The following is a 26,244-nucleotide window of genomic DNA, read 5'->3' as shown; positions in this document are numbered from 1 at the left end:
CACATTTCTGCTCTTGCTGTCTATTTTCTAACAGTCTAATGCTAATAGTATGCAAAATAACTCCTAGTACAGATCCAATTTAGCAAATCGACATTTCTCAGCTGATAACTGAATTCCACACTAGTATACTGGTGAGAGTCAGATATGCATGACAGGAAATGACTGTCTCTGAAAGGATCTCATTTTAGAAGTAATTTATGCTCTGAAGGGAGCATGAATACAGCCCTGGGCATGGGAAGGGAGTCTTGTGGAGAATTATTAATCTTACAGATAAATTAGTGGCAATGGAGAGTTTTCATCCCATATATAGTTTAAAATCACTCACTGTATTGAAATTCCCAGGGACTACTTGTAGTATGCAAATATGTCCAGACATAACAGCAGCCATGGCTATCCCATGAAGAAACAGAGCAAGGCATCCATCAATGCTAGTTGAAGCTGGGCAGTGAGGTGTGCAGAGAAGGAGTGTGTGGAACCAGAGTCTGCCAGGTGCCCAACTGTTAATAGGATTTTAAAAGTGAGATGCACAGTTGGCTATCTGTTTAGCACTTAGATATTACTATTAAAACGTTACAATGTTGTATAGAACATAGGTATGGGTCTCATATACTATGTCACATGTGCTAATGAGCAATTAGCATCTGTTAATGGCATTTCTGTGTTCAACTCCGGATTTTTAATAGCAATGACAATCAGTGGATATGTTTGCTATTTGCTAGAGATCAGCACCATGTTTGGGGCATCAAGCTCACCAAGTGATAACTTCTCCTGCTTTGGTTTACTTGGCAAGTATCCTAAACTAATTATTTTCTGTAAGAAGTAGCCCTATAAATTCTCAGCATCCCTGAAAAACACATCCACACACTGCTGGTGCCTGATATTCACTGAGTTTTTAAGAGTTCAAGGCCTGCTTTATGCATAGCGAGAGCCTGTATTCCAAGGAAACAAAATGCCCAGGAGAGAAATGTGTATAGAAATTAAAATCCCTGTGGAAACAATCATCGGGCAAATATTTTCATTCTAAAAATCTTGAACCAAGATTTTTTATTAGAAATTTCCCCAAAGAAAACTGTTTTTCACGTCAGCTATCTTGTTCGTTTGTCTCTTAGGATTTTGTACAGTGCCCATCATTCTGCTCTCTAAGTGACATCTCACTGTCCAGCATGGATAATTATTATACTGAAGTTGAGGAACCACAATGACCAACCCTAAACAATACATTTTTAGATTCCAGACTAGACTGTCTATTATACTGTTCCCATAAATATTGTGATTAAATCAGTGCATTTCGCCTATGAGCAATTTCTCTTGGAAAAACATAAAAAGACTGTCCTAGCACAATAGATTCATAGAAAACCTTGAGGTTATCTAAGCCATCCTCCTCCATTGAGGAAGGGCCAAGTACTATATACCTAGACCATCCCTGAGAGGTGGCTGTGTAACCTGTTCTTAAAATCTCCAATGACAGGAATTCCTTTGGAAGCCTATTCCAGTGCTGAACTATCCTTATAGTTAGATACTGGGAAAAATATTCTAACTTAAATCTCCTTTGCTGCAGATTAAGCTGATTATATCTTATCCTATCTTTAGTGAACATGAAGAACAGTTGATCACTGACCTCTTTATAACAGGAGTAGTCTATTTTTTGTCAAGGTCCACATTTCTTGGTCAAGGTTAGTCAAGGTCCAGACACCAGAGAAAATAATAAAAAACAATAATGATAATAAGTAAATAAAAAGATTTCAGGGTCCATTCAAAAGTGTCTGGCAGTCCGGATTTGGCCCACAATCTGCCTATTGACTACACCTGCCTTAACATGTCTGAAGACTGCTATTAGGTCTTCTTTTTTCAAGATTAAACATGCCCAGTTTTTTTTTACTTTTCATCAGAAGTCAGGTATGCCAAACCTTTTAGCATTTTTGTTGCTCTCCTTGGGACTCTCTCGAATTTGTGCACATCTTTCTTAAAGTGTGGCACCCACAACTGGGCACAGTACTCCAGCTGAGGATTCATCAGTGCCAAGTAGAGTGGGACAATTATGTTCTGTTAGGGTTGCCTGGCATTCAGTTTTTGACCAGAATGCCCGGTTGAAAAGGAATCCTGGTGGCTCCAGTCAGCACCGCTGACCAGCCTGTTAAGAGTCAGGTTGGCTGCCTGCAGTGGGGCAGGCAGGGTGTCTGCCCAGCTCCACATGGCTCCCAGAAAGCTGCCAGCATCTCCCTCTGGCTCCTAAGCTTAGGGATGGCCACGGGGGCTCTGTGCACTGCTCCCGCACCCAGCGCTGGCTCTGCAGCTCCCATTGGATGGGAACCATAGCCAGTGGGAGCTGCAGGGGTGGTGCCTGCAGGCAGGGGTAGCGCTCAGAGCCGCCTGGCCGCACCTCCACATAGGAGACAGAGGGAGATGCTGGCAGCTACCTGGGACCCACCTAAGCTAAGTGCCACCCAGAGAACTCACCCCACCCCACCATCCCATGCCCCTGCCCCAGCCTGGAGCCCTTTCCCATACTCCAAATCCCTTGACCCCAAACAGAGCCCCCTCCTGTACCCCAAACCCCTCATTTCTTGCCCCACCCCAGAGCCCACACCCCCAGCCCAGAGCCTGCACCCCCTCCCACACACCAACCCCCTACTCCAGCCCTGAGCCCCCTCCTTCACCACAAGCCTCTCATCTCCAGCCCCACTTCAAGCCCGCACCCCCAGCCGGAGCCCTCACCCCTTCTCACGTCCCAACCTCCTGTCCCAGCCTGGGGAAAATGAGTGAATGAGCAAGGGTGGGGGAGAGCGAGCAACAGAGGGAGGGGGGATGGAGTGAGCCGGGGCGGGGCCTCAGAGAAGGGGTAGGACCAAGGGCGGGTCAAGGGTGTTCAATTTTCTGCAAACAGAAAGTTGGCAACCCTATGTGTCTTACCTATAACACTTCTGTAAACAGAACCCCAGAATATGAGTCTTTTTTTTGCAACTTCATCACATTGTTGATGCATTCAATTTGCAATCCACTATAACCCCCAGAAACTTTTCAGCAGGCCTGCTGCATAGCCAGTTAACCCCATTTTGTAGTTGTGTAACTGATATTTTCTTTATAAATGAGTGCTTTGCACTTGCCTTTACTGAATTTCATCTTGCTCAGTTCAGTCCAGTTCTCCAGTTTGACAAGGTCATTTTGAATTCTAATCCTGACCTCCAAAGTGCTAGCAACCTCCCATCTTGGTGTTATCCAAAATTTTACAAGCATACTCTCCACTCCATTATCCAAGTCATTAATGAAAATATTGAACAGTACTTGACCAGGACAGACTCTGGCAGACATATATCCTCCCAGTGTAACAGCAAACCACTGACAACTACTCTTTGAATATGGTCTGTGATGAAGCAGAGAAATTGCCCGCCAGCATGGCAGAGGTTAAAGAGAGCCTTTGGGCCTAGCTAGCCCTGCCCTGTAATACCTGCATCCAATGCCAGGCCTGGAGTGGGGGAGAAAAGGAGAGAGCCTGGATCATTTGAGGCCTGACTGGCTAAGAGGCAGGAGCTAGCTGCCTCACTACCTGAGAGGAAGGGTCACTAGCCTGCTAGCCAAGGCAGCCACCAGGGAGTAAGTGTTGTCCTCTGTCAGCCAAGGGAGGCTGGCGAGAGGTCTAGGAGCCTCCAGCAACTGAATTAACTGGGTGTCTGAAACAAAGAGACATTGTGGGGTTTGGCCTCAACAAACTGATGGCTGCCCTGCCCAAAGTAGCCTGGGACTGTGGCAGGGTGCCCCCTCAAGGTCCATGGAAGTAAGCCACCCCAGACTGAAGGAACAGTGGTAGGAAGTATCCTGGGGCAGTGGATTTAGTCTTCCTGCTGGGGGGTCCCTCCTATTCAGGGATTGACTCACACAGGGCCCTGGCTGGGACCCAGTGGAGTGGGAGGGCCCATGGCCACCAACCCCACCTCCTAAAAGATTGAGGCACCTCAACCAGAGAAACAATGGGCTGGAATTCAGGCAAACCAACCACTAGGCTCCCTGCCTCACCAAGCACCCTGTTGCATGGTCTTTCAACCAGTTGTGCACCAACCTTATAGTGATTTCATCTAGACCACACTTCCCTAGTTTGCTTATGAAAATATCCTGTAGGATCTGTCAAAAGCCTTGCTAAAGTCATGATATCATATCTATGGCATTCCATATCCACTAGGACAGTAATCTTGTCAATGAAGGAAATTGGGTTTATTTGACATGACTTCTTGACAAATCCAGGTTGATTCTTACTTATAAACCTATTATACTGTAGATGTTGTGACAGGGTCAGGCCAGATGGCTACAGGAGAGTGTTAGAAGGCAGATATATTAGTCCCAGATTAAGCAGGTCCATTTTCCCTAGGTAAGAACCCGGAGTAGAGGGCAGGCCCAGGTTCCCCCCAAACCTCCCAACTCCTGATCAGACACAGAAGGAGTTGACCTGGACTGTGGGTTCCACCAGAAGCGAAGGTCTCTGGCTGTTCCCCGACCCACATGGTGGATCAGCAGAGACTGCGGGGATTGTTCTCCTTCCTTTTTCCCATGCTGGCCAGTGATGAGGTTAGATGAGTGAATGGCAGGTTTGAGCCACTAGCAAAAGTGGCCATACTGAGGGCTGCCATGAATCTCTGAGGCAAGCAAATCCGCCAATAAGCGCAGGACCCACAAAGGGAGAGGAGGAACTTTGTCACAATGTATACAAATTGATTGTTTAAAAATTTGCTTTGATACCTGAAAAGATACTGCAGTTAGTCTGACTGGTCTATAATTCCTGGGTTTTCTATGTTTGCCCTTCTCCAGACTTCTGAGACCTCATCCATCCAGGAGTTCTCATAGATAATCGCTAATGGTTCCAAAATTGCTTCCTTAAGTATTGTAGGATGAATTTCATCAGCCCCTGTCACCTTGAATACATCTGACTTATATAAACATTCTTTAACCTGTTCTTTCCCTATTCTGGCTTGTGTTCCTTCACCCTTGTTAATATGGATTGTCTTAAGTATCTGGTCACAATCAACTTTTTTAATGAAGATTGAAGCAAAACCGGCAATAAACACCTCAGCCTTCTGGATGTCATCTGTTGGCTCTCCTTCCCTGCTAAGTAGAGAACCTACACATTCCTTCATTAAAAACATGAGAGATGCATTTAGAGAACCTCTTCTTATTGCCTTTTCTGTCCCTTGCTAGGTATTACTAATTTTGTGCCTTAGTCTTTCTGATTTTTGTCACTACATATTTGTGCTATTCTTTAGTACTCATCTGAAGCAATTTGTTCAGGTTTCCACATTTTGTGGGATTTCTTTTTTATTTTTAGGTAATTTTAAAAGCTCCTGATTGAACCATATTGGCCTCTTGCTGTTCTAATCTTTCCTTTGCACTGGTATAATTTGTTTGCCTTTAATACTGCCTCTGTGACAAATTGCCAGCTCTCCTGACCTCCTTTTTTCACTGAGATTTTTCTTCTCTAGAATCTTAGCAGCCAGTTTTCTGAGTTTGTTAAAGTCACTACTTTTTTGAGGTTCACTTTCTTTATTCTGCTTCTCTCTCCTCCCTCCTTTCCTCAGCATCCTGAAGTCTATTTCATGATCACTTTCATCCAAATTGCCTTCAACCTTTAGTTTCTCAACCAATTCCTCCATTAGTCAGAATGAACTCTAAAATGACTATCTCCCTGGTTACTTCCTCAGCTTTCTGAAACAAGCTGTCCCCCATACATTCCAAAAACTTAATGGAGGCTTTGATTTGCCATATTACTTTTCCGTAGATATCTGTGTAGTTAATTTTCCCCATTACTACCAGGTCTGTGTTTTGGATACTTTTATGTGTTCTAGAAATGCCTCGTCTATCTTCTCCTGATTGGTGGTCTGTAGTAGATCCCTACTATGACATTGCACATATTTTCCTCACTTTTTTTTTAACCCAGAGACTTTCAAATGGTCTGCCTCTCACATCCTGCTACACCTCAGAACAAGTGTATATATTCCTGATGTATAATGTAACACCACCTTCCTTTCCTTCACCAGTCTATCCTTCCTGAACAAGCTATACCCTCTCTACTAATATTCAAATCATGAGATTTATTCTGTCAAGTTTGTGATGCCAATTAAGTCATAATGTAGCTTATGTTTTAATACTTCCAGTTCTTGTTTATTCTCCATACTCCTTGCATCTGTGTATAGATGTTGAGCAGATTTCCCCACTCTTAACCCTCAAGAAGTACTGCAAATTCTGAAGCATACCAGATCATGCAAAACAGGCGTTGGAGCAGCATAGTCTCCATTATGAGCTAGACTGAGAAAACAGGCCTCATGTTGAGGCTAGATCTTGAGTTTGTAGTTATAATGGAATGGCCCTCCAAGGAAAGTGGCAGAAGCTCGATCCCTAAGACATTCAAAGCTAGATTACTCAAATATACAGAATGTACGGACACTGGCAGGAGACTAACTAGATGACCCAAGAAATCTTTTCCATCTCATTTCTGTGACAGACTCTTAACAAAATGGGAATTTCTCTCACTGGCTGGAAGAAAAGGGTGAGGTCTCTGTCTATATGTACTCTATGTTCAAATATTAATAAGTTTTTCAGATGTGTCATAAGGTGAGCAGAGTCCAGTGCACCTGGACTGACTACCTGCTGCCCAACAGGGCTTAAGAGGAGGCACCTGGGCCTTATAAAGTGGAAGAAAGCTGCAGGTTGTTGTTAGCAGATGCCTGCAGACACTGCAGAAAGTAAGAAGGTTCCTGCAGGGTCCTGAGTCAGTTGGGGAAAGGTCTGTGGAGAAGGTGAAACTTCAGGCAAGAGGTGCTGGGAGAGCAGAAATACAGACCCTCAGGGAGAAAGGGCTGTGCCTCGCTTGAAACTGGAGCAGAAAAGTAATGGAACTCTGAAGGGAAGACAGACCCTCAGAAAGAGGAGGTTGAAACTGAAGACTTTATAAGTCATTTTCTTTTGAAATTTTTGTGCAATACTTAATAATTGGACCCCAGAAGGGGGAAATGTTTTGAATATCTGGACTGTGTGGACTTTTTAAGGAATCCTGAGTGAAGGGGAAACTAAGGCAGGACTCGGTAGAGCTATACTTGGCCAGAAGGGTGTGCTACATGGCTGGCACATCTTTTAGCAAGGTAAAATTTTTCCTTCTATACCATTTTTTAATACTGAGATCTTAATCTGATAAATTGGTGCACTTGTCCAAAATGACTACTCGATTAACAAACAGATGCTTTATTTCTACAACTATCTTCCATTTGTCTATGGTCTTTGGAAATAGCTAATAATATTTCATTAATCTAAATGTTAGCCAAATTACAAAAAAAATACATTTAAAAATCACCTTCCATAAAAAACCCCCATATCTCTGTACATCCAGCATCACCCGCTATCAAAATACAGCCACCTCTCGGATAAAAGGATGGAGTTGGGTAGACCATTGGTGTACAGTACATAGCCAAAATTCTCCATTCTGCCAAGGGCACCCAAGAAATCACTTATTCTTCTGAAAAGTGCTGTAGATTCTTCAATATCAATGCAGAACAGATAGGATAGACAGGAGTTAAGAGAAGGGAAACAGAAGGGGAAAGCCAGACAGGCAGGTAAATAGTATCAGAAGTATACTTTCTCAAAAGGTCTGTATTCTTTTTTCCTAGCACTTTTCTGAAAGATTTAAGTATAACTGTTAAAAGGTCAGAAGACACCCAAGTAAGTGAATGCCAATTGTACTTTCTTGAAATATATTCTGGAGTTTGTGAAATTGCAATTTAAGAAAATAGACATTTGTTAAACAATGTTAGGTGAGTGTGACGAGGCGTGCATGCCCCACACTGGGACTGCGGGGGTTAACCCCTCACTGTGGGCTGAGGAAGCCACGCCCCCATGGCCCTACTGGGCATGCTCAAAGTGCAACACCAGTATAAGAGGGAGCAGCCTGGCTCAGTCTGGGTGGACTGCCGTAGGAGAAGAAGGTGTGTCACTGGCTCCTGCTGAAGGGCTGTGGGCACTTCATGACGTGGAGGCCAACCAACTGACAGTAACCCTCAACCCCTAGGTGCTGGATGAGACTGAAGGAGAAGGAACCAGGGGAACTAGGAAGCCATGAGATGCAGAGAAGTGGGTAGGAAGTAACCCAGGGAGTCTTTGCGGGGAGTTGGTTGGACAACCGGAGGCTAAGTTGGCGTGTTTTGGCCAGATCCCCACCTAGCTGGTGGCAGGCAACCCCGCCACTGGCAGGGCAGTGGGTTGGGACCCGGTGGAGAGGGAGGGCCTGGATCCCCCTATCCTGGCCACTACCCATCCTAAGGTGGAGGGCCATCCTGACAGTGACTGACTGACTGGTAGGCCACACAGCCCCGAGCCTGGGGGCAGTGATTGACTCTGGCCGCGAGGCCGCACGAGGCAGTTATTGACTCCGAACACTTGACCGCACAGCCCCTGCCGGGGGTGCACAGGCGCGACCGCGGGCCTGACCTGCGACAGTGAGCAATATGTAACTTCATTGTATTAGTGTTTTGTGCAGAACCCCAACTCTCACTAAGCAGTGAGAAACTTGAGGAATGAGAAAAAAATACACAAATTACTGTCCCTGCAACTAAAGTAAGTTAAAAATAAATTGTAGTGCCTACTTATTTTAATTTCTGCTAATACCAGTAAGGGAACATGAATTATAGTGAAGAAAGGTACACCAACCTTGTTCCTGAGATAACAGCAATGTAAACAATCAGACATTTAGACAACCTTGGGAATCAAAACAAGTGCCAACTTCCCACTGAATGTCTGGCATAGGCTCCCGGTAGTAATGTCACTGGGGCTTTCAAAGTGTGCAGCTATAAAAACATTTATTTCAAAAATGCTACAGTCTGAAGAGATTTTAGTGATGGATTAGAATGCTAAAGTTTAAGTCATAGTCTCCACCTGATGGTTATTAAAACATATATTTCATATGGGTCTTATTATGCCAGAGGATCACTTAAGCCCCAGTTCAGCAAGGTACATATTTAAGTACATGCAAGACTTTATACTCCACTGAATGTTGAAGTAGGAGACTTCATACATCACCTTTAGCCATCCGCACTGGAAGAAAGACAGGAAGCCACAGATGTGGTTTAATTAGTCTGCAACTTTATTCACTTAAAATATCTGGGAATAGCGAGCAACAAATTTGTACAGTGCAGGAAGGAAGAGGGTTGGATCTCCACCCTATGAGATGTAGGATTCCCAACGCTCTCCCTCTTATTCAGCTCCCTCACGGGATGCTTTCCTTCAAATCCTCTTCCAACCCATTTTACCGGATAACTGTATTCCTTCTATACTGCGCATCTGCACTGGCCGTCCACCACAACAGTCCCATCGAGTCCCTGACCACCCATGGAGAACATGAAAAAACCCACCTGCCTTGGCCAGTGTTGTGGTAAGGGAAAAATTCCTTCCCAGCCCCCTAAGGAAAACGGCAACTAGCATAATGGCCAGAGATAGTCAAGAGGGAACCTGGTCCTTTTGCCACATTCAGGGGTGGGTGCTGTCAATCGCAATCGTGGGAAGAGGGTCTCTACAGAGCTGCATTGAGTATAAATACCCCTCCACTCTTCTGGTCAGCAGGAAGGGCAATGCAGTGACTTTCTCTAAACCTGGCCCAAAGTGCTTCCTGTCCTTCCTGTCCATCCCTGTACACTTTCCCCTTTGCCCCACCTGTTGTAAGCAAGCCCTTAAAGGGGCAATGACCATCTTCGTCCAGCTATCTGGACAAAGACCCACTCGCATGAAGATTGCAGTGAGCTTATTCTCTTGCATTGAAACATCTTGAGAATTATTGAGTTTGTGGATTTATTACTGATGTGTGAATCAGTGAGATTCTCTCTTCTACCTTCATTGGGAATCATTCTAGATGTATGATTCATTGAGGAAGTAGCTAGTGCTTCCATATAAATAAAGAACATACTATAAATATTTTTTCCAAATGCTTTCAAAATTCATTTGAAAGATTTATTTGTGCGTTTAAACTCATCATTTTTCTTGGTCACCTAAGTGAACAATCCTCTCTGGCTCCATATATATCATCTCTGAATGTTTAATGCATGCCAGATTGTGTGAAATTATTCCTTCTATCTAAAGTTCCCAGTGGACGCTTCTATCAGAAGATTCACAGATTTAGTGTGGCTGGGATGTTGTCTTATGTCAGGAGTCTAACCCGAATGGTATGAAACAGTAAGGTGCAGTCTAAGGTCTACTGTAGTTCCAATTAGCCTTTTCTTGTGTTCTTAACCTTTTGTTGATGCATAGTATTCACATATATAACAAAGTAATATGTCCAGAAGGTTCAATTTCAGTACGGCTACTGTTTAAGATGTTTTCAAGAACAGGGCCTTAGAAATCATGTTTTTCTCGCTTGGAATATTCCCTTGATCATCCCTCTCTGGTAAAACTACAACATGAAAAATTACTAGTACACAGTTTTCATTGTTAATGAAAGTTCTTGATTTGTAAATCTATATAAACCAAGATTTTATTCCAGTTTAGGAACAGTTCTGCACAAACTTTGGAGGAGGGGCCAGTTCTTATTTCATCTGTCTGGTTCACCTTTCCCTAAAGTATAATATGATGTGCAAAATCGGCCAAGAAAATCCTGTGTGCTCATTGTATTTACAGACACTGAGATGGGTAATTAAATTATGATTGTAATAAAATAATGAGTCTAATTATTGCAGAAGTTAAAGCAGCTCACTTTTCCCAAAAGGATTTTCTTAAACACGAAGATGATTGCCACCTATCTAGGAAAAGCTGATTCTTCAGATCATTTTGCCCAATCCTATCTTTTCATGGGTCAAGATCATGAGACAAGCCGTCAAACTTGATAATTACACTTCTAGATTATTTCTAACTTCACAGTAAGAGTCAAAAGGCCTTGTACTTGGTCCTTAAAATGTCTTGAGTGAAAAATCATTTTAAGGCAATGTAGGAAGCAATTAAAATATCTGATCAATACCAACACCCCTCAAGTACAACCTACCTGCCACAGGTGCCTCCCCCCGCAGCTCCCATTGGTCACAGTTCCCGGCAAATGGGAGCTGCGGAGCCAGGCTTCAGGGCAGGGGCAGCACACGGAGCCTTTCTGGCTGCCCATGCATCTAGGGGCTGCAAGGATCTGGTGGCCGCTTCCGGGAGCCGTGTGGAGCTAGGGCAGGCAGGGAGCCTGCATTAGCCTCGGGCTCCCGCTGCACCACCTACCGAACTTTTAACGGCCCAGTCGGCAGTGCCGACTGGAGCCAGCAGTGTCCCTTTTCAACCCGGCGTTCCCGTCGAAAACTGGATGACTGGCAACCCTAATTGAGGTTTATATTTCCAAGAATGGTGACCAATCTGGCAGCCCCCAAAACTTCAGACAGTTTGTCAGATCACTATCTGAGCAGGTACCCGTGTATTTTCTGAAATTGTTCTGACAGTCTGAGTATGAATCATGACTTACAATGAGGTAGCATTTTGTTTTACATGACTCTAAGTAAAAAGTAAAGTTCTCCAAATTTGGAAGGAGTGGCTTTTATACATAATTAACAGTTTAGATTAAAGCAATTCATTTTGCAAGCTCAAAGACATTTCCAAGCAGAAACCAGCAGATTGTATTGAATCTTTAAAAAAAAAAAAACAAAAAAAAAAACTTTGCAAAAGAAAAGGTCAGAGATCAGGCATATAAAGAATTTGACTTTTCAATAAACCATGCATTCAAAATTAGGGCAATTGAGGTGACTAGGTGTCAGCTCATGCCAAGGCCCTTAGGCTTCACTGAATAATGACAAACCAGTCTGGCTCACCTATGTGTTAGTATGGTTAAAATAGATATAAGTTTATAAGAATATATTTAGTGTTTAAATTGTAGGAGATGCTGCATGTATTAATCTGATAACATCTCTATCCCATGTTATAAGGTGATAGTAAGTGTTTGCATTGTAATCCTCCGTAATTGCGTAAGTCAAACAGGAAAGGAGTAGAAATGCTGGCTTCCTACACAAGGTGTTAGGTCCTGCCAATGAAGAAGGCCCATTGAAACAGTGAACCATTGTGAAACATGAAAGAACAAAGCCTTTATTGATTGCTCCCCCTCATCCATGAAGAGACAAGGAGGTGGACTCATCCCATCAGCTTGAGCTCTGGGGGAAGGGAATAAAAGTCCCTGACAAGAAGGAATAGTTTCTCTATGCATCTTGAACTCTGAGACTTCTAATCATAAGCAAGGGATTCCCCAGCAGTCTAGTGTGGGTTAGCCCTAGAGGACTTACAGAGCTTGCATATTACAGCAGCTTCTTTTGGAACCTAAGACTGTAACTCATTTGTGTGTGTTTATCTGATCTAACCTTGTAAATAACTCATTTCTTTTCCTTAATTAACAAATCTTTAGATAGTTTATTATAGGATTGACTACAAGCATTTTCTATGGTTTTAAGATCTGAGGTGCAATTAACCTGGGATAAGTGACTGGCCCTTTGAGACTAGGAGTAACTTGAATTGTGTTGTGGTTTTTGGTGTAAGGGGCCATCCATCCCAAAGGCAAGTTTGCCTAGGTGGCAAGATAGACCGGAGTGCCCAAGGGGAATGCCTGACTCAATGTGAAGCCTGTTACAGCACTTGGGAGGTTCATACTTGATACTTGGTGAAATCTAATTATAGAACTCACAACCAGTTTGAGGTTTGTGCTCTGCTTCTTCACAGTGTGCTCTGAGGTTGGTACTCATCCTGCTGAGCCACTGCAGACTGCATGACAGTAACTATGTGCACAAGTCTTGCGCCTGATACAAAGCCCATTGAACTCAGACTTTCCATTGACTTCAGTGGGGCTGTGGATCAGGCCTCCAGTGCACAACTGCACATGCACATTTTTAAAAATCAGACTCTAAACCTAATCTTAATATGTGAAACATTATTTTGGATTCCTCTAGCAGCTCTGTCTCCTGTAAATTTTCTAGTTTTTAGAAGAAGCTTGATTTCCTCTAGGAAGGATCTGCTTATTGGAGTGGGTGAAGAGAAGAACATACTGAGAGAGAGTCACTCAGATGATACATTCTTAACCACTTATTAAAATATTTGAACTTTTGTAGCACAAACACAAATCCTTGGTTTCTCTCACTGCCAAACAGTAAATAGCTGAGATGTCAAGTCTGGTGTCACCACAGGCCAGAAATTCTTTCTAAGAAAGAGTAATTATTTCTTAGAATTTGCAGTGACACTTGTTGAAACACCGTGCTTGAAATTTAAGGGAACAGTCAAATACTTTTCCACCTGAAGATAACAATCTAGAATGTGCTCTTATTTGCACTAAGTCTAGAGTAACTCTATTGAAATTTGGATTTACATTTACATCAGAGCAGAATTTAATGTAAATAGTTTATCTTCCTTAATAATTCTGAGATTATTGGCCTTCCTCTCATAAACAGAAACTAAGCTAAATTTTGAAAGGTCACAGGAGCATTCGTGTACACAGGAAAACTTGAAGTTTCATAAATCATCCAACTTCAGTTTGGAATTTAGACTTAAATTAGGTCCGATTTCCTTTCTCATTCTGATAAATAGTTGTTCTCCTACCAGGATAAATCTAGGAGTGGTAGAAAGTATAAAATACAAACTTCATATAAAAAGCATAGCCCAATATGAGATGCAGAGGTCCAAGAAACTCTCTCATCAGACTACTGAGAAGTGTAAACATCTGTTAACAGTGCAAAGACTATCAGAACTGTCTCTAAGCTCAAAATAGAAATATCCAAGACTCCGAAGAATATATTGCTTTAAAAGAAATGTTATCAGTTGTATTAAGACAGACCTTTCCCTAAAGAATTTGTTACATTTAAAATTTAATTGGATTTTTTGTTCGGCCAAGCCAAAATGAACAACTTGTCTTACTTAATGAGATGACAGTCTGTCAGGAAGACTAGTGAGAAACCAGACACAGATAAAACTTTATAGAGGGTTCCAAGAAACTTGTATTTTGGGAAGATTTAAAATGCTCAAGGCTGTCCTAAGGATTTTGAGGAAGGTTACTGAGATTTTTGGCTACACCTCAAACTTAATAGATACATCTTACAGAACAAATATATCTGTGGGTAGAATCTTCAGGTCCCCACACCTCCTGCTGCAGAAGTGGAAACCAGTTACTTGATCCTTTCCGTTGTACAAAGGAGTTAATATCAGTTCAATTATCTTCGCAGAAAAAAGAGCTAGAAACTCACTTTTTCAATGAAAGCTAATATTTTTACTTCACAAGGCCCAAATATTAGCTCTATTAAGAAGGGCATTGCACAAGCCCCCTTAGTGATGGATAAAAATGAAGATTAAGGAGAGAGGTGATTATATCTTGAATGACATAGAATTGACATGTTCATCTCTCACTCATTCATCAACATTTATATACCATGTATTAATAACTGGATGACCCTGTTCTAATTTCACTTTTCCTTGAATGGAAAAATAAGTCACAAATTATTTCTCTTCCATTAGTCAACTAGCAGACCGTCACTATCCCCTATGCAACAGATGATGACAAAACATGATCGTAGATAATGTAAGATTCTTTTAAATCAAGTTAAACATAGATATACAACAGAATATCAATGCTACATATGAATTCATCTCTTTGAATTTGGATGTTGGGGAACAAACACAGATTCATAACCCTGGATTTAAACCTGTATTTAGCATTCTTATTTTGATGCACTTGAACTATCATCACAGTAGACATTCCTGTGAAAATCTCTCAAAAATGGCTCAAATCTTGCAAGAATAGCTGATTTCATGGAGTTTCCACTATTCAATACTGTAGAAATCTCATATTTCTGCTATTTGGGATCAAAGCCTGCTTGCTAGAATGATTAGCATTCTGTCAGCACCACCAAATCTGAATCTTCTTCAGCCTTAAATCAATTCCGTGACCTGACCATGATTTTCATCTAAACACGATCTTCTCATCTTATCTTCATTTAAAGTAGGTTTACAGTTGTTGGTGTTGGAGGGGGGAAGGGTGTTGTATTTTTTAATATATACATCCCACAGTGTTTCTTTATGGACTCATAATTTTGGATGATATATCAACAGAGAAATGAGATTTTTAATAATGGGTCCAGGATGCGTTGGCTGCTAGAGAAGTTAAGGTGGAACTTCTCTTTCCATGTAACGAGACATGTAAAAGGGAAGAGGTCCCTTAGAATAAGACTTGTACATAGAAAATCCTCCCCAGTTAATGAGATCCTGTCTTTTTAAGCTAATCTCCTCAAAGAAGCTCTAAATGATCTTTCTAAAACATATCTAATGACACCTTGCTAATAAGAAATGGGAATTGACTAACATGGGGAAATATGAATTATCTGAATTCTAAACATTTTCAGCTAATTATAAGCTATTTTCAATACCCTCACTGTACACTGAATTCCAGTTCATAAATAAGATTTCAGCATATGAAACATATGTAGAATACCCTCTATTTGTACAGCTTTGGCTGGCGTGCTTTGAAATGAAGCAGTTGTCTTGTAAAACTCTATGACTACCAGCTGAATTCTTCAACATCTCCCTCAGTCAAGACATACTCCACTAATCTCTATAAATGTTGTCTTCCTTGACTAAATATTAGAACATCTGAAAAAGTTGTCTTTGCTGGCCTCCTAATTAACTTAAAATGGAGGATCTGTAGTTGCCAATCGGTGAATATGAAAAGATAGGGGATCCTGTGTCATTTTAAATTTGCTGAAGAAACAACTTTTTATGTCCGTCATTTTAGGTCTTTGTAACACATTGTGTCCCACATTTGGACACTGTCAAGCTGAGAGGTATGGTTCAGAATTTAAATGAAACTAGGCCAGATCCACTGGAATTAAACTTAGACCCTGAACTTTCTTTTGATCATTCTTCTATCTCTTTACAGTTTAATTAGCACACCTCATTCCTGTTATGTACTGAACTGAAATGAGTTTTAATGCTGCAGCTTACGGCATTTCCTATAACTCCAGAATGTGTTTTTCTCATGATGAAGAAATACATACTTACACAGCTACAGTCTATCAAAGACTACTCTGCTTTCCATCACTATATTTATGGTGTAGTAGATTGTCCTTCTGCTTTATGCATAGAGTACATTGTTCTTAGTCAGTGTTCGCCTTCCTTTTATCATAAATTCCAGTCCCCACAGAGTAGGAAGATATTTGTTCACATTACCTGCGTTTTGAAGTGGGAACATGAAGTTTAGACTTTGAAAGATGTTTAAAATGAAAACTCAGAATTATTGTTGGGAGAAGGAATTCAAACTCTGTGCAACACTGACATGAAACATTGCACTCATTGTTATGGGATAAGGTCACTAGTTCAAATAGCATCTATATTACAGACAGTTCTTAAAGTGAAATTGAAGAAGTGCTGATATATTGAAGGGCCTCTTTTATAACTTCAGTTATATGGTGCCAAGTTTGGTGGGTTTATGGCAAGGGGGATAAAGAAGGTAATAATTCATAGTACACCCTAATCACAGCATGTATTAATGACTGAAAGAAAAATGGACTAATATTAGATGTAATTGGCTATACCTATTCACTTGTCTATTTTATAAGGATTTTTATATCACAGAAGGAAGGATAGTAATGAGGACTTTTTTCTTGAAAAATGGGAACTCCCAGTAGAGCACTCTGCTCAGGAGCATAGAGATTTGCTGTTTGGCCATCCATGGATCCAGCTGTCCACATATAGACCAAATACATATATGTGTCACAGTCAAAGGAACCCCTTACCGGCAGAATTTTAAAAAGCACTGAAGTAGTTAAACTACAATCTTAATTTAGCCTCATCCTATACGGATCTCATTCAGGTGATTTCTTAATTGCCTTTTCTGCTGAAGGATCCCAATGTTTAGACCAGCAGAGAAGAACTCTAGGTTCTTAGGAATGTTATCTGAACTCTTGAACACCCTGCACTCATAGACTTCAATGGGGCTATTTGTTTATTTAAATTTAAGCATGTGCTTAGTTGCTTTGCTGGATTAGAGCCTTAATTAAACATGACTATTTCAGTATACGTCTGTCAAAAACACTTCTGACACAAATAGTGTTGAAGCTAAGTAATTATCTTTCTCCTAGGTATTTTGCTTTATAAGATCACATTTTTATAATGCATCAATTATAAAATAAGCCAACAGAAGTAAGAAAATGTGGCCTTGATTCTTTTTTAATGCTGTTGTAAAAGTCAGGATGAACTCTGCTGAGAACAATGAAGTTACAGCTGTGTAAAACTGCCCTATGAGTAGGCCCTATTTCATCTGGCTTGTTATATCCTGGTATTGCAGCATGAATGGGTTTGAGAAACAAAGTCAAGTTTTATATATATGACACACGATCTGCTCATGCCACTAAATTTAAGTAGTTATAGAAAGTAATGTACTTTGTTAGAAAAGATGTGACTGATGGCTGATAATATATTGTTAGTAAGTGAAATAAAGAAAAAAGAGGAGGAAGGGAATATAGACAATATGGAGAGAGGGGAGAAACAGTGGGAAGGAAAGCAGATGTCTGAAAATACAATGGTAAGTGAATCAGAGTCTCCAGTACATTAAATCACAATAACCTTTGTCTCAGTAATGTTAAAGGCCACAGTGCTAGTACATTCAAAGAGAAGAGTGAGGTTTAGCTTTAACTCATCCCACTCCTCCTGGGAACATTGAGTGATGCTTTTTACTGTGTTTTAAATGCTATGATACCAGCCTCAAATAGCTTATCCAAATGAGATGCTTTTTCACTTGCAATTTTCTTTTCCCTGTTATTGCTGTCATAAAGAAAGAATAGTTTCACATCTCAAATGCTGTTCTCAAATGATTCCTTAAAATTTTTTTTTAATCCTGTTTCATGAGGCATCAGTTCCAAAGCAACACTTATTTATTGAATGAATGACCTAGTCTGGTGGTCAGGGTGCTAGCATAGACCTGAGTCATTTAAATCAGCTTATGTACCAAATGACTGGAGGATAGCTAATGTGACATCAATTTTTAAAAACGGCTCCAGAGGTGATCCCGGCAATTACAGGTCAGTAAGCTTGACTGCAGTACTGGGCAAATTGCTTGAAACTATAGTAAAGAACAAAATTGTCAGACACATAGATGAACATAATTTGTTAAGGAAGAGTCAACATGATTTTTGTAAAGCGAAATCATGCCTCACCAATCTACTAGAATTCTTTGAGTGGAGCAAGAAGCATGTGGACAAAGGGGGATCCAGTGTACTTAGATTTTTCAGAAAGCCTTTGATGAGGTCCCTCATAAAAGGCTCTTAAGCAAAGTAAGCTGTCATGGCATAAGAGAGAAGGTCCTCTCATGGATTGGTAACTGGTTAAAAGATAGGAAACAAAGGATGGGAATAAATGGTCAGCTTTCAGACTGGAGACAGGTAAATAGTGGTGTCCCCCAGGGATCTGTACTAGGCCCAGTCCTCTTCAACATATTCATAAATGATCTGAAAAAGGGAGTAAACAGTGAGATGGAAAAATTTGCAGATGATACAAAGCTACTCAAGACATTCAAGTCCCAGGCAGACTCTGAAGAGCTACAAATGGATTTCTCAAAACTGGGTGCCTGGGAAACTAAATGGCAGATGAAATTCAATGTTGATAAATGTGAAGTAATGCACATTGGAAAACATTATCCCAACTATACATATAAAATGATGGGGTCTAAAGTAGCTGTTACTACTTGAGAGGGATCTTGGAGTCATTGGGGATAGTTCTCTGAAAACAGCTACTGAATGTGCAGTGGCAGTCAAAAAAGCTAACAGAATGTTGGGATCATTAAGAAAGAGACAGATAATAAGACAGAAAATATCATATTGCCTCTATACAAATCCATGATACGCCCACATTTTGAATACTACGTGCAGATGAGGTTGCCCCATCTCAAAAAAAGATATATTGGAATTGGAAAACGTTCAGAAAAGGGCAAGAAAAATGATTAGGGGTATGGAACAGCTTCCGTAAGAAGAGAGATTAAGAAGACTGAGACTCTTCAGCTTGGAAAAGAGACAACTAAGGGGGGGTGGAGATATGATAGAGATCTATAAAAGCATGACTAGTGTGGAGAAAGTAAATAAGGAAGTGTTGTTTATGTCTTCTCATAAACACACTAACTAGGAATCACCAAATGAAATTAATAGGCAGCAGGTTTAAAACAAACAGAAGGAAATATTTTGTCACACAACGCACAGTCAACCTGTGGAACTCTTTGCCAGAGGATGTTGTGAAGGCCAAGATTATAACAGGGTTCAAAAAAGAACTAGATAAATTCATTGAGGATAGGTCCATCAATCGGTATTAGCCATGATGGGCAGGGATGTGTCCCTAGCCTCTGTTTGCCAGAAGCTGGGAATGGGTGATGGGATGGATCACTTGATGATTACTTGTTCTATTCGTTCCCTCTGGGGCAGCTAGCATTGGCCACTGTTGGAAGACAAGATACAGGGTTAGATGGACCTTTGGTCTGACCCAGTATGGCCGTTTTTATGTTCCTATGAGTCCAAGTACCTGTTCTACCATTTACTTTGCATGACCTTGGCCAATTCACAGAGGGCCAGATTTTTAAAGGGAAATAGGTGCCTAAAATACAGGTGGACAACTAAGTGGGCTTTTCAAAAACACCTAGACACAAAACTTGATTGATTTCAGTGGGAAGTAGGTGCTTAGGTACTTTTTGCAAATCCCAGTAGGCACCTATCTGGATCTTTAGGCACCTAGATACCATTAAAAATCTGACACTTAGCGTCTCTGTGCCTCAGCTCACCATCTGTAAAATGGGAATAATAATTCCCAATGCCACAGGGGTGTAGAGGATAAATATATTAAAGATTATGAGGTGCTCAGATACTGCAGTAGTGGTGGGGGCCCATAAGTAGCTTAGAATGTTGATTAGCACAGTTCAGGCCACAGAGAGTATATCAGGTGACAGTTGCTCAAATTTAAAGTATTTTCATTCTCCAGTACAACACATTCAGCAGCATGAGCTAGCCTTCCACTTACTCAGTAGTTAGCATTGCTTTACTACTTTTTGATATGCTAAAGAAACGTCTCAAGAGAAAGCTAAGTCCAGACTACACAGCTGGTTCTCAGTGAGGTCCTTCTCATCTAGTTAAACGGCTGAATTAATTTCTGCACATAGAGGTCAAATTACTTGCCTAAGGTCAAACACTGACACAATGGCTTAGCCAGGAATAGACCCTTGGATTCTTATGGAGTCTAGATTTTACTTTCACTACTCAACCATCTTGGAACTATATTTTTTAGGCTGAGATTGAGCAAAGATCTTTCTAGCACAATTATATAATTATGGAATAAGCTCTCTTCCTGTGACTCCTGTTGCATATTACAGATTCTAATAGTCTTCTCTTCTAGACATGATATATTTACTTCATTATCCTAATGGTCCACTACAACTTATTTAATGGAGCCAAAACTTCCAAATGTGCTCTCTCCTGCAGACAAACAGCGGCTACACAGCACGCCTTTTAGCAGCATGGTTGTAGCGGCACAGCCGTGTCACTGAAAGCTGCATAGTGTAGACATAACCTAAATGTTACCTGATTTTTCCGAGGCGTCGAATTCTTATTGACTTCAATGAGAGCTAAGCATTTTTTTTAAAGCTCCTTTAGTGTCTAGATTTAATATAACCATTATGTAGGATAACTATCCTACAGGTTAACTGCATCTAAATTCCTATATGAGTGATTGCTTTTCACGCCTGTGCAGGACAAACATTGGAACAGCAAATTTTAACCAAAGTCATATAACGCATTGAATTGTTGGTTTATATTTAGTTCCTTGCTCCAGCTGTCAGGAATAAGAAAGCCTACTGTAGTTTATCTGATAGAGTATTGAGCAAGTTTCTATTTTGAAAGATTGAGTTATTTTGCATATCTAAGGGGATACTTTCAAAGACTGCTGAACTGCCATTTGTTCCTTTGAAAATTTCCCCTATAGGTGCCATTCTGATTCTCACGGAACTCACTGGAATTTTTTTCCTAAACTTTACTGGGAGCTAAATCAGGCCCTTAGTGTAGTAAAAATAGTTCTTTTTGTCAGACTATTACAACTTAACTTGCATATTAAACATTCTTTTGCCTCATACTTGTTACATTTTTGAAAGGTGATAATGCATTAGGTGTGATAGTGAGTTAATTTCTCTAGTTTTATGTCTGTCAACAATATATCATGGAACTGAATTAGAGTTGTCATCTAATGGGAGGAAGATATTTGATACTGTACTGAGAGTGCCTGCCTGCGTTTAGCTCATGAAGTAGAGGCTCATGCATTAAGCTCCAGAGGTCCCAGGTTCAATCCCGATGACCGGGGTCTCTCGGTGTTACATCAGCAATGCCTCTTGGATCTCAAGGTTCATCCAACTAGCAGCACCACTGTAGCAAGCCTGATTATCCCTGAGAACAAACCTCTTTCGTTCAGTACTGCTGCCCAACAACAGTAAAATAGATATTGCACCTGGGATAGTAGTTCTCACATACATGGTTTATTTCTAGGAAGATATTATAAAAATACATTTATAGTTAAGTCTGTATTCAGCCAGCTGTTTGTATTCCCATCCCTTAGCAGTAATAAAATTACAGCTGAGGACTACCCTATGCAAAAACTGCCATATTAACCCATCTGCTATGGGTACCCGCATGGCCCCACAGTATGCTAACATTTTTATGGCTGACTTAGAACAACGCTTCCTTAGCTCTCGTCCCCTAACACTCCTACTCTACTTGCGCTACATTGATGACATCTTCATCATCTGGACCCATGGAAAAGAAGCTGTTGAGGAATTCCACCATGATTTCAACAATTTCCATCCCACCATCAAACTCAGCCTAGACCAATTCACACAAGCGGTCCATTTCCTGGACACTACGGTGCTAATAAGCGATGGTCACATAAACACCACCCTATACCGGAAACCTACTGACCGCTATACTTACCTACATGCCTCCAGCCTCCATCCAGGACACACCACTCAATCCATTGTCTACAGCCAAGCTCTAAGATACAACCGCATTTGCTCCAATCCCTCAGACAGAGACAAACACCTACAAGAACTCTATCAAGCATTCTTAAAACTACAATACCCACCTGCTGAAGTGAAAAAACAGATTGACAAAGCCCAAAGAGTACCCAGAAGTCACCTACTACAGGACAAGCCCAACAAAGAAAATAACAGAACGCCACTAGACATCACCTTCAGCTCCCACCTAAAACCTCTCCAGCACATCATCAAGGATTTGCAACCTATCCTTAAGGACTAACCCGTTACTCTCACAGATCTTGGGAGACAGACCAGTCCTTGCTTACAGACAGCCCCCCAACCTGAAGCAAATACTCACCAGCAACCACACACCACACAACAAAACCACTAACCCAGGAACCTATCCTTGCAACAAAGCCCAATGCCAACTCTGTCTACATATTTATTCAAGTAACACCATCGTAGGACCTAATCACAGCCACACCATCAGGGGCTCGTTCACCTGCACATCTACCAATGTGATATATGCCATCATGTGCCAGCATTGCCCCTCTGCCATGTGCATTGGCCAAACCGGACAGTCTCGACGCAAAAGAATAAATGGACACAAATCTGACATCAGGAATCATAACATTCAAAAACCGGTAGGAGAACACTTCAACCTCTCTGGCCACTCAGTAAAAGATTTAAGAGTGGCAATTTTGCAACAGAAAAGCTTCAAAAACAGACTCCAACGAGAAACTGCTGAGCTTGAATTAATATGCAAACTAGATACCATTAACTTGGGTTTGAATAGGGACTGGGAGTGGCTGGGTCATTACACATATTGAATCTATTTCCTTAAGTTAAGTATCCTCACACCTTCTTGTCAACTGTCTAAATGGGCCATTTTGATCATCACTACAAAAGTTTTTTTTTTCTCCTGCTGATAATAGCTCATCTTAACTAATTAGCCTCTCACAGTTTGTATGGTAACTTCCAACTTATCTGTATGTGTGTGTGTGTGTGTGTGTGTATATATATATATATATGAACAGGAGTACTTGTGGCACCTTAGAGACTAACAAATTTATTAGAGCATAAGCTTTCGTGGGTTTCCATTCTATGCAACCGATGAAGTGGGCTGTAGCCCACGAAAGCGTATGCTCTAATAAATTTGTTAGTCTCTAAGGTGCCACAAGTACTCCTGTTCTTTTTACTCTATACTATGGTATCCAAAGAGCTTATTGCAGTTTTCTGTTCCTAAGGGTATGAGAGAATTCATCATACCGCCAAAGAAAGTATTTTATACTTGGAATGTACTGGAGACCATTTTTTATTTCAGAAGGTGGAGAAAGCTTCAAGGGGAGAGGCTGTTCTAGATTTGATTTTGACATATAAAGAGGAACTGGTTGAGAGTTTGAAAGTGGAAGGCAGCTTAGGTAAAAGTGATCATGAAATGGTAGAGTTCATGATTCTAAGGAATGGTAGGAGGGAAAACAGCTAATGGATAATGGATTTCAAGAAGGCAGACTGTAGCAAACTCAAGGAGTTGGTAGGTAAGATCTCATGGGAAGCAAGTCTAAGGGGAAAAATAGTTTCAGAGAGTTGGCAATTTCTCAAAGAGACATTATTAAGGGCACAAGAGCAAACTATCCCACTATGTAGGAAAGATAGGAAGTATGGCAAGAAACCACCCTGGCTTAACTAGGAGATCTTCAATTATCTGAAACTCAAAAAAGAGTCCAACAAAAAATGGAAACAGGATCAAAAGACAAAGGATGAATAAAAACAAATAACATAAGTATGTAGGAATAAAATTAGAAAGGCCAAGGCACAAAACAAGATTAAATTAGCTAGAGACATAAAGGGTAACAAGAAAACATTCTACAATTACATTGGGAGCGAGAGGAAGACCAAGAACAGGGTAGGCCCATTACCCTGGGAGGTAAAGAGGGGGAAAAAACCTAACAGAAAATATGGAAATGGTAGAAGTGCTAAATGACTTTTTTAGTTTCGGTTTGCATGAAAAAGGTTAGTTATTGGTCGTCTAACATAGTGAATGCCAGTGAAAATGAGATCGGCTCAGGGGGAAATAGGGAAAGAACAAGTTAAAAATTACTTAGACAAGTTAGATGCCTTCAAGTCACCAGGGCCTGATGAAAGACATCCTAGAATATTCAAGAAGCTGGCTGAGGAGATATCTGAGCCATTAGAGATTATCTTCAAAAAGTCATGGAAGACTAGAGAGGTACAAGAGGGACTGGAAAAGGGCAAAAATAGTGCCAATCCATAAAAGGGGAAATGAGGACAACCTGGGGAATTACAGAGCAGTCAGTTTAACCTCAGTATCCAGAAAGATAATGAGGGAAATAATTAAATAATCAATTTGCAAACACCTAAAATAAGGTGATAAGTAACAGTCAGCATGGATTTGTCAAGAACAAATTGTGTCAGACCAATGTAATAGCTTTCTTTGACAGGGTAACAAGATTGTGGACGGGGGGAAGTATTAGATGTGGTATATCTTGACTTTAGTAAGGCTTTTGATACTGTCTCACATGACCTTCTCATAATCAAACTATGGAAATACAACCTACTACTATAATGTGGGTGAATAACTGGTTGGAAAACCATTCCCAGAGAGTAGTTATCAGTGGTTCACAGTCAAGCTCTAAGGTCATATCGAGTGGAGTCTTACAGGGGTCAGTTCTGGGTCCAGTTCTGTTCAATATCTTCATTGGTGATTTAGATAATGGCATAGAGAGTATACTTATAAAGTTTGTGGACTATACTAAGCTGGGAGGGGTTGCAAGTGCTTTGGAGAATGATTAAAATTCAAAATGATCTGGACAAACTGGAGAAATAGTCTGAAGTAAATAAAATGAAATTCAATAAGGACAAATACAAAGTACTCCTCTTACGAAGGAACAATCAGCTGCACACATTCAAAATGGGAAATGACTGCCTAGGAAGGAGTACTGCAGCAACGGATGTGGGGGTCATGGTAGATCACAAGATAAATATGAGTCAACAGCTTTCTGGAATGTATTAGCAGGAATGTTGTAAGCAAGATACAAGAAATAATTCTTCCACTCTACACCTTGCTGATTAGGCCTCAGCTGAAGTATTGTGTTCAGTTCTGAGCACCACATTTCAGGAAAGATGTGGACAAACTGGAGAAAGTCCAGAGGAGAGCAACAAAAATTAGTAAAGGTCTAGAAAACATGACCTATGAGGGAAGATTGAAAATAATGGGTTTGTTTAGTCTGAAGAAGAGAAGACTGAGAGGGGACATGATAGCAGTTTTCAAGTACATAAAGGTTGTTACAAGGAGAAGGGAGAAAAATTGTTCTCCTTAACCTCTGATGATAGGGCAAGAAGGAATGGGCTTAAATTGCAGCCAGGGCAGATTAGGTTGGACATTAGAAAAAACTTCCTGTCAGGGTGGTTGAGCACTGGAATAAATTGCCTAAGGAGGTTGTCATCATTGGAGATTTTTCAGAGTGGGAGGTTAGACAAAAACCTGTCTAGATAATACTTAGTCCTGCCATGAATGCAGGAGTGAGAGAGGGACCTCTTTAGGTCCCTTCCAGTTCTATGATTCTGTATTATTTTCTTCCAGTGAGTACTGTGGCTACAGTCATGTGCCTCTAGTCTTCAGTGAAGATCTGCAGATGGCACGTAGGCAAAAAAAAATCCAGTTAAAATATTATTTTAAATGTGCTCTTGTTAGTATTGATGACATGACTCCAGAAACATTTACATTGGACACCAATGTTGACAAAATACTTTCTGACTTGGTACCAAGGACTGTCACTAGATGTAAAGTAACATTTTCAAAAGCCCCTAAACCCCATAAAGACCCTGCAAAACTTAAGGCCTGGTCTATAATATAAAGGTTTGCCAATAATTATGTAATTGTATTATTATACCAGTATAGTTAAACCAGCACAACCCTCTAGTGTGGATGCTGCTATGTCAGTATAAGAGCTTATATTGGTACAGCCTCGGCTGGTTCTTCATTTACCAGCACAGCTATGTCAATTAAAAAAAAATACACACCACCAACTGCTCTAGCTATGCCAATAAAATTTAAGGGTAGACCTTGCATTTGGCTCTGAAGTAACTTAAACACTATTAAAAAATTTACCCACAGATGATATCATCTCCCATAGTCAATACTACAGTTATGGATAATGAGCCAAATCCAGCAGTCTTTACTCCAATTATTACAATGAAATTAAGAACAGAGAAATATTCCC

At 40.8% G+C, this 26,244-nt stretch overlaps 1 long non-coding RNA gene across 1 annotated transcript; it reads left to right on the top strand.

Annotated features, from left to right (window-relative positions):
• The first annotated feature begins 2,873 nt into the window (after positions 1-2,873).
• On the top strand, positions 2,874-22,371 carry LOC122465489. Its single transcript, XR_006290390.1, has 3 exons — positions 2,874-2,887; positions 6,908-6,912; positions 22,196-22,371. It is a non-coding gene; the product is annotated as an uncharacterized LOC122465489 (long non-coding RNA).
• The last annotated feature ends 3,873 nt before the right edge of the window (positions 22,372-26,244 follow it).

The sequence above is a fragment of the Chelonia mydas genome, chromosome 4, assembly GCF_015237465.2.
Source record: "Chelonia mydas isolate rCheMyd1 chromosome 4, rCheMyd1.pri.v2, whole genome shotgun sequence".
NCBI classification, from domain to species: Eukaryota; Metazoa; Chordata; order Testudines; family Cheloniidae; genus Chelonia; species Chelonia mydas.
Note: the sequence above shows the minus strand (reverse complement) of the source record. Positions and strands in the feature narration are given on the sequence as shown.